General features: G+C 45.3%; 2 long non-coding RNA genes across 2 annotated transcripts in view; one reads left to right on the top strand and one right to left on the bottom strand.

Annotated features, from left to right (window-relative positions):
- Positions 1–2362: 2362 nt before the first annotated feature.
- On the bottom strand, positions 2363–8056 carry LOC131509154 (uncharacterized). The gene is made up of 2 exons (XR_009260327.1): positions 7913–8056; positions 2363–2591 (listed from the first exon to the last, which is right to left on the bottom strand). It is a non-coding gene; the product is annotated as an uncharacterized LOC131509154 (long non-coding RNA).
- The window catches only part of LOC131509155 (uncharacterized), a 76840-nt gene continuing 73042 nt past the window's right edge, over positions 5749–9546 (top strand). The window contains exon 1 of the long non-coding RNA XR_009260328.1: positions 5749–7602. This is a non-coding gene — a long non-coding RNA (uncharacterized LOC131509155). The remainder of the gene's footprint in view (positions 7603–9546) is intronic.

The raw sequence follows: 9546 nt of genomic DNA, 5'->3' as shown, positions 1-9546 counted from the left end.
GTAAAAGGAAGTCCTTTCCTCACTCCCTGTGAAAATAGGAATGTTTCAAGACCCTGAACTAAAAGTTTTGAGCTGGAAAGAAAAATGAATCTTTGACATTGACAGTAGCGATTATTCGTTAAAAAGGTGGTACGTTGAGAATCGTCAACTCTTCAGGTGGAAGGTCTCCCCCCATTAACCTGTTGAGTATTTCCTGAGCACCTGTCCACCAGCTTGTAAAGGGCATCTCCTAATGAAATGAGAAGAACCCAGTGGTCGACTCTTCCCCAGCTTTCGTTGAACATGGATAAACCATTTTGACGGGAAAACTTTTTCTTGTTATGAAATGTTTCAGACATATAAAAGATTTAGAGAATAATGGTGCAAAAACACCACGAATACATTACTCTAATTAAGAAAAATAACCTGGGGGTGCCTGGGTGGTGCAGTCGGTTAAGCGTCCGACTTCAGCCAGGTCACGATCTCGCGGTCCGTGAGTTCGAGCCCCGCGTCAGGCTCTGGGCTGATGGCTCGGAGCCTGGAGCCTGTTTCCGATTCTGTGTCTCCCTCTCTCTCTGCCCCTCCCCCGTTCATGCTCTGTCTCTCTCTGTCCCAAAAATAAAAAAAAAAAAGAAAAAGAAAAATAACCTGGTAGGTAGTCAGTAAATTTTTCTTACATAAACAAAATCAGGCCAAGCCTCACGGTTGCAACAGCTCTGTGTGGAATCATTCCTTGTTGAGTTCCTGTTCACTGACTGCTCTTTGTCACTCACATCCATATGGATCTAACAAACGCTAAAGATGTGAGCTGAAAAGCTCTTGGGAGAAAGAGAATGCCTTAGGGGACAGGTGCCAAGATATCTTAATTAGCTCTCTCTTGCAAACATAACCCTCAGGAACAAGCAAAGATCATCTCCGGTTCTAAATCCTGAAGTGAAAATCTTTTCAGAAACCAGGATTTTAATTCTTAAAATTGAGAATGTTCAAGCAGCCAAGAATGAGTAAAAAAGGAGAAGAAACCAATACTGGTGATTATGCTGACCCTGCGTTCATAATCCAGACGTTCAGTCCTCTAAGGGGACCTTTTGGGCTTTAGAGCCATGTGGCTATATTGGGCTTCACTAAACCAATCGAATGACAAACATTTGCATGAGATCCATTTTTTACTATGGTTCCCTTTCAGATTAATTTTGAGAAAGTCAGCTATGAAAACATCACTGTGGGGGAGGAGGTTGGGAAATCTATACACAAACTTGAGCCTTAAAGGGGAATTCAGAGTGGGCCTGGCTAAGCAAAGTGAGAAACATGTTCCAGGTACAGGGAAGGCAAAGCATTGAGGCTGTGCTGTAAGAAGTGTGGTGTGAAGAGAAAGGTAAAGCACCATGAAGGGAGGGCCTCCTACACATGCCAAGAAGTCTGAGCTTTATTTATGGGGCAGCCATTCCCAAAATGTTTTATGTTGTAGTGCAGTCAGAAAACAACATTTGTCTGGGGCGCCTGGGTGGCTCAGTCGGTTAAGCGTCTGACTCTTGGTTTTGGCTCAGGTCCTTATCTCATGCTTTGTGAGATAGAGCCCCTCATCGGGCTCTGTGCTGACAGCACAGAGCCTGCTTCAGATTCTCCCTCTCCCTCTCTCTCTCTTCCCCTCTCCTGCTCTCTCTCTCTCTCTCCTTCTCAACATAAATAAATGAATATTTTTAAAAAGTTGGGGTAAAAATTCAGAGCTGTTTGCAGCTGGCACTTCCGTGACTACAGCTTTGTCTCAGTGGGTGAAATGAGGTGGGATTTGCAGTGGAAAGAGCAGGTGGGAGGTCCCTGAGATAGTCCAGGTGAAAGGTGAAAGACCCCCAGAACTCGGAGGTAGGAAGGAAAAAGCAGAGAACTGTGTCACAGACTGAATGGCAGTTAGGCAAGTTTCTGGCTTGAGTGATGGGCGGTGACTATGCTAGTGTGTCACATAAGGAACACTGGCAGGGGGCAGGTTTATGGAAATTTCTATTGTAAAAAAAAATGTTTTCTTTACTTCCACAGACATCCTGAGCATTCAGATGCAGACATGGTCCTTAAGACAGTTACAGTCTAGAACCTGTGACTTGTGGTAAACCAGAGGAGCACAGAGTTGGCTGTGGAACCTCGGAAAGCCCAATTTGGGGTTTTCTGCTTGGGTATAGCTCAAGGAAGTTTTGCTAGAGAAAGTGACTTCTCAAATAAGCATTGCTAGGCTAATTAGGCTCTACTTATTCCTTCCTAGGCTGAATGCAAAAAAGTGCATGTGTGCACACGTGTGTGTGTGTGTGTGTGTTGGCAGGGATGGTGTGGTCTGGAAGTTTAAGGCACAAGTCATGGCGCAGATAAGGAAAAAAATAAGCAGGCAGCCTGGGAGTGCAGAGAACACCAGGTTTTCGGTCCTGCCGGGGTTCAACAAATTCACAGAACTCTTCTGAGCTGTGCCGGTGTAGCTCACACGCTCTGAGAGACTTCGCAAGCTTCCTTTGATTTCTGGTGGGGTGAGCACGAGCAGAGACTGAGGAAATGTTGGCATTTTGTTATAAGCCCTCTTTGCTTCCTGTACCTAGGTGTGTTTGAGTTTCCTTGATGTGTCTTCTGAGCATCTAGAAAGGGAAAGAAGAGGGAAGAGGCTTCTAATGAGACCGTTCTATCTGACCTTCCGTGTTGAACTGTATAGTGAGGAGGGCCTTTCAGACCCTCTAGGCACTGCTTGCTTTTATAGACCTGGTCCAAGCAGTAACCACGGCTTCTACTGAGCTGGCTGATGGTAGGAACAGAGGATGCTTAGTGTCCAAACAGTGTCACAGTCCTAGTGTCAGCAGGTCTGGTCACACCTACGGGTAAAAGGCCTGGAAAACATAGCTTGCCTAGAGTTCTGGTTGGAACGATCTTGTCATGTTTTAGCCACGTTATGTCATAATCCAGCTTATGCCTTAAAAGCTGACATAAACTTCTCTGCTTCCTCCAACTGGAATTTGGCTTACTAAGTAATTCTTCTGAGGGGTTCTTTGAGCGGTGAAATTTTGGGCTTTAGGAAATGTTTGTGGTGATGAAAAAGTTTCACTTTGGCTCCGGGAGTGTAAATACCATTTGTTATATTGCCATTTTCACCATGTTCCGACATGTAATTTAAAGAATTGGATCCTGAACAGCTCCTTCTGGCTCGGGTGCTTAAGCAGGCATGAAGGGGCGAGGAAGGCAGCAGGAAGCTTGGCCAGATCCCTTCCTGCACTGTGCAGGCTGCTTTGGGAGCCTGTGATGTGAGGTGTTCCTGCTGGATCACCTGCACACTTCTGGAAGAAGGCAGTTCAAAGGATTCTCAGTACAGATTCCCACTGCCCTCCTGGAAACAGCCAGACTAGGGGCACTCAGTCTATGGAACTTGCTTGCTCACTTAACTTGTTCTCGGAACTAACTGGCTGTGATAGGAAATTGCAGTGGGAAGAAAGAGAAGATTAAAAGGCAGGCTTATCCATAGCATCTACCACTCCTCTCCAGCCCGAAAACCTCAGGGAGGACGTAGGACAGGCTGCTTGATCATGCTGAAAAGCATTCTCCACTCCACGTTTCCTGTGACGACATTCTGGGAATATCTGTTTTCATAGAGCAGCCCAGCCTGAGCGATTTCATTTCCATGATGGATCCACACGGCTATGCTAATTTTGTGATTCCCTGAGATGCATGGGGGAGAATCCTCCCAGTGGTCTGTTAATACATTAGGCCATCCCGTTCAAAGGGGCTGGCAGGTGAATTTAGACTCTAAACCAGTTTTGGTTTGCCTGTTGAGATCCCCCATCATTTATGGCATGAATGTCTTGCCCTTCTTTGCTCTGTCGTTGGCTCGGGTCACAGATTGGTAGGGTTGCTTTGGTTAAAGGAGATAAAGATAGCGGCCAGAGGAGCATCCCAGAGGAACCAGAATGTCCAGCGGAGCTGGGAGGTGTTTGCTGTGTCTAACTGTTCCTGAGGATCGGAGTGGATCCATCGGCTTCACCCTTCTGTTTGGGAATAGAGACGGCAGCAAGGGAGGGAAGGCTTTTTCTGTGATGATTCTCTGAATTTGCTATTTATTTCCTTCAGTTTTACTCTGAGGGGAAAAATATCAAGGAGCAATATGGTATACACATTTTAATATTTTGTGCTAAAATAACTTGGGTAAAATAAAAATTGTTTTCAAATTTTGGGAATTTTATATTTCAATGGATTCAAGTTCTACCCAGTATAATTTATTGAACGTTAAAATTTTCATATTTAGTTGATTTCAAGTGCATACATTCTGAATGCAATTTTCCAAAGTAAAACTTGTTTTCCTTGAAATTGGTTCCATGATTTACTGTTCATATGACTAGTTCATTGGGACATCTGTTTTGTGACAGCAAATGTATGGAAATATCTGTCTAAATAATGTATACGCATATTATTTTTCTCATATAACAGCGTTTATTCTCTTTTCATCACTAACGCATGTGACTTCATTTGTTTCTGCTCTTCCAAGTACAAGTGCACAATCCTTTCTCCTGGGAGGGAAGACCAGTAGGAGACAGGGTGAGGCTGTGAGGCAAACTGCAAACATGCAACACATACAACCGTGTATGTGTACCTTTCTGCAGCACAGCCCAAGAAGGGCTGCAGCATGCAGGAACCATGCAGGGGTAGCCTAATCAATGTTGCCTTCAGACAAATGGAAGGAAATAAAATCCAGTTTTGAGATTCTCATCCTATGAACTGCATAGCCTGACCCACATTATCTCTGGGAATGTGCCTTTTATGACACAGGCGAACAGAGTCCCCTTGTCTAAAAACCTCCACTGAGCTCCTTCAAAGCTGTGATCTGTCATCTAGATGGCTAGGCTGTTAGGGGTAGGAGCAAAAAGGGGTAAGAGGGCCTGGCCCTTCTGATGGCATATGCTGGCTGGATGGCAGGGATTTTGTAGGCCTGGGCCTACCTGGTGCTTGGACCCTGGGTGTGAGCAGGTGCCCCAGGTAAGCCACCATAGGTCATGGGCACAGGTGTGTACATGTCTGGGAAGGGGTTCCTGCCAGATGTCCCCTGAGCCTGTAGAACTGGCCTCCTGCTTTCTGCTCATGCTTCTTCCCTGGTAGAGAGGAAAGTTTTCCCTCACAGATCATGGGATCTCAGCGTTTCCGGCCAAAGTCCCAGAAGCTGGACTAGAGCATGCAGGGCCAATGGCAATTCTTCCTTGGGAAGAAGCAGATAACAGTGTGGCTTCCAGAGAGGTTTTACCAGGAATGCAAATAAACTATCTCGTCACTATTGACTTGTGTCCCCTTCCCTTCTACAGGAGCTCCTTCCTCTCACCTTTCAGTTTTGTCCCTTTATCTTACTTCTCTCCTCCTCTCCCTAAATGGAGTTTTCCCGTGCTTCCCTCTCCTTCTCCCTGATCGCCATTCCAAACTGGCCTGCCTTCCTGGCAGCATCTTATGTTCCAATACCTTCCTGGCACTTTTTAAAAATGTAGCTGACCTAGGGTCACCTGGGCTGGCTCAGTCAGTTGAGTGCCTGACTCTTGGTTTGGGCTCAGGTCATGACTCGGGTTTCGTGGGTTCGAGCCTCACATTGGGCTCTGTGCTGCCAGTGTGGAGCCTGCTTGAGATTCTCTCTCTCCCTGTCTTTGCCCCACCCCTGCTCATTTTCTCTCTCTCTCTCTCTCTTTCTCTCTCTCTCAAAATAAATAAATAAACTTTAAAAAATGTAGCTGGCCTGGTTCTGTTCCCTCAGGAATCAATTTTTTGAAAATATATTTAAGCTGCTCTGAGGTCTTACCCATTATCAGTGTTAGGTACCATATTTCCATTTCCCTTACCTTCAGTCCTCTGGCATTTAACATCTTTAAGCAGTAGTCTATTTCTAATGTAGCATTTAAGGTGCTATATCAGATCAGAAGGGAAGATATTTAGAGAGCAGGAGAACATTCTGTTGCCCCCAGCAGTGTAAAAGCAGTGTAGACACTATCTCCATAGAGGACTGGCTTTGTTTGCCTTAGAGACCTTTTTGAAACTTATTTTGGTTGTAGAGCATTCCTTCCGTTTTTATGCAGAACATCTATAAATTCTGATGTCAAACATTCATCGAAGAAAGAATTATTCCATTTGCTCCATTTTTGTGTCCTGACCCGCATCCCCCTTCTGATGAACAGTGGCCTCAATTATTTCCCTACAGCAATATGAGTGAATTTTGCAAAATTTTTCCTTCTAAGGGTCCTGGATGAAATTCCAGGGATATGGCATCACAGTACAACTCAGTAAACACAATTTTGTTGCAGATCGTAAAGATAACGTAGTTCAATCGGTTTTCTGATCCAAAAATAATATATAAAAGTTATTTGCCGTCCCTAGGAAAGATGGCTGATCTCTTGAGCCAACTCCAAGTAAATTTGAGTGATTATTTCTGGGCCGTATTGGAGACTGCAAAGCCTTTCACGTACTCTGTTGGAAAGAGGGCCATGAGCTAGTAGCAAGGTCTTCACAAGAGGAGGACCAGTTTTATTTGCCCTCCTGGACCTCATTGATGGGATCGACTCCATGGCTACCCAAGATCACCATTTAATCATCAGTAAAGACATTCTAAAACACACACACACACACACACACACACACACACACACACGATGACAGAAATTCACTACTCCTTTAGGAGTCTTTCAGATAGAATTTTATGTTCCATTCGACCTTTTGTTTGAGATCCAGAAATTCCTGAACATAAAAATGTAGTGAAGCAGCTCAAGCTGCTTGTCAAATTACAAAGTGGAAACCTCAGCTTACTACAAATTGGTCTAATTAAACCTTATTAAAATTGGTACCCCGGGGTGAATTTTTATCCCCTGCACAAAGGATGACATTGCAGATTTCCACACACTATGCAAGCAAGTGTGATGCCTTTATGGGTGAATTTTCCAAATGGGGGTGGCAAATGTGTCAGGGACAGCATCCCTGAAGCACATGGGAATGTATAACTGCTCAGTAATTGCAGTTTTCATTTGGGCAAATTAAATGGAAGTGAAACAAAAGCCAAGTCCTGTCTCTGCAGTGTCTGTGCAAGCCAGACTCAGGCTGGGGACCGGGGCCAGGCTGTCAGAGGTGCTCCAGGGAACACAGCTGATCATTCTCTCCACCACCTCCCACTGTCCCTCATCTCACTTGGTCTTCTCCTTCTCTGAAAGCTCAGGGGGGATCTTAATGGAGGGAAGAGAATCCCATCAGACAAGGTCCCTCTGCAGAGGTGGCTGCACTGACTTTTTCCGACAAGCTTTCATTCTAATGTGACTGCTCATCTGCCGTGAGGACACAGTATCTGCTGGAGCTAGACCTAAGAGAGCATGGGGAGCTGTCATCACAAGACAGGACACGCCACTGTCTGCTCCTTCCACAGAGCCCCACTTCGTTGTCTTCTTCAGCTGCCCTTCAGGGCCAGGAACAGAGTCACCCACCGTGGGAACAGTGAGAGATGGAGACTCGTCATAGCGGGGAGTCCGTGAACATGGGGCACTACACCCGACACAGGACCACTGCAAACAAGTAGCCTCGTCTCTTCTGCACACTGTGTTCTCAATCCCAGGCTCAAGCCATCCAGCTGCCTCCTCACCACCTCCACTTGTAAGTCTAACTGGCATCTCAAACTAAAGCTAAACTCTTTATATTCGTTCTTCTCTCTAAATTCTCCTTTCAGTTCCCTACAATTCAGTAAATGGAGGACGCTTCTAGTTGCAAAGCCTCAGGCAAGGGCTTACTTGGAGGAGTTTTATTTTGGAAAGGGAACCCAGGGAACAATAGTAAAGGACTGGGAAGAGTCACAAGGAAAGAGGGAAATCCTGTCCAAGGGAGTACGGCTGAGCTGGTTACTGCTGTGGGCTCCTGGGGGCTTACTTTCAGTGGATTCTCTCTAAGGAGGGTGCATATTACCCACCTGTTCCAAATCAGCACTGGCCAAAAGTTGCCCTTGTGGTGTGGACTTCCTGGATCTTCCAGGATTCCACAGGTGCCTGAATGTCTGGGGCAGAAAGGGCAGGAGATGCAAAGTGCAGTGAGGCCAAGGTGCTGCCGGGCTATGCCCACTACAGTTAGTTGCCATAGCAACTGTTGGAACAAAAAAGCAGGTGGAAAGGTTCTGAGAAGGAACAATAGCTTGGAGCCGTCCTTGACTCCACACTCTCTGTATCTCATATTTCACTCATCGGTAACTTCTGTCAACCCTACTTTTAAAATACATCCCAAATCTGACCATCTCTCCCCATCGCACAGCTCCTGCCCTGGTCCAAACTGTCAACCTCTCTTATTATTGTAAGAGTTTGCTGATGGTGCTCCCTCTCCTACCCTTGCTTCCCTTCTCCCCACCCCCACCCACCACCCAATGCACCCCGAGAGCAGCAGCCAGAGTAAACCTTTAAAAGCTCTATCAGAGTATTGCTTGTTTCCTTTCAAAACCCAGCAGCTACTCATCTCAGCTGGAATAAAACCCCAAATCCTTCCTAGGATCTACAAAAACCTGTATGTTTTGGCTCACTGCTCCCTTTCCCATCTTATCTTATCCTTTCCCCCTCTAGTCCTGCTCCAGAAATTCTGCTCTCCATAGACCTCTCTGCTGTCTCCAAATGCTGGACAGGTTTCCAGTTCCGGGCTTTTGCACTTGCTGTTTCCTTTTCCCAGAATGCTATTCCCACAGCTATTTGTATGTTTCATTCCTGAGACGGTACAAGGTGCATTGCGTCACACAGAGGGCTTGGGGGTAGAGGTGGGAGGGAATACCAGATGACCCGTGTGCCTTCCCTGTGAGATTGTCCTCAGGTTCTCGTCTCTTATGTTTTTGTTGTCATTGCTTAGCTGTGCCCATCCTTTTTCTATCTCTAGAACTTGGAAGACTCATTTTTCATTTTGTTTTCTTTCTCCTACTCAAAGCACCCCTATGTATTTCCAGTGGCATCAGTGGGGTTCCTATAGCCAGCACCAAGAGCATGGGATTTGCAGTTAGGGAAAGCTAGCTTCATATTCCAGGTTCCTTATTAACATGCAGTGTGACCTTGAAAAAGTTGCTTAATCTTTCTGAACCCCTGTTTCATCGACTGTAAAATGAAGACAATCCATCCTCATTAAATTGTCGTGAGAATTTTAATGAGATTGTATACCTCCCCACCACCACCCCTTCTCTGCCCTTTATAAAAATGGATCACTTACAAATTAGATGTTTTAAAGTCTGAGGCAGCCTATTGTCATTTTCAAGAGATAAATCCCTGGCAGGCGAGATGTTTGATTTTTTTAACTGTATATATATATATATATATATATATATATATATATATATATGATATGGGGGAGTTTATCACACTTCTTTTAGAACAAGCTCCCACAGGTCTGAGGTTGTTTAAAACAGAAATGTATTTAAATACTGACATAGATCATAGGAGGACAAAATTCTCACATGGAACCAGATGAAAGCGTATTCATTTAGAAAGCAGATAGCCAGGAATCCCTAGATGCCCCGGGCTTTCTCTCCATTGTATTTTCTCTGGAAGCCCTGTGCCAGGAGAATCACAGAGAAGCCAA

Source organism: Neofelis nebulosa, chromosome 4 (assembly GCF_028018385.1).
Source record: "Neofelis nebulosa isolate mNeoNeb1 chromosome 4, mNeoNeb1.pri, whole genome shotgun sequence".
Taxonomy (NCBI): Eukaryota; Metazoa; Chordata; class Mammalia; order Carnivora; family Felidae; genus Neofelis; species Neofelis nebulosa.
The sequence above is the reverse complement of the archived record's forward strand: the minus strand, read 5'-3'. Positions and strand labels throughout refer to the sequence as shown.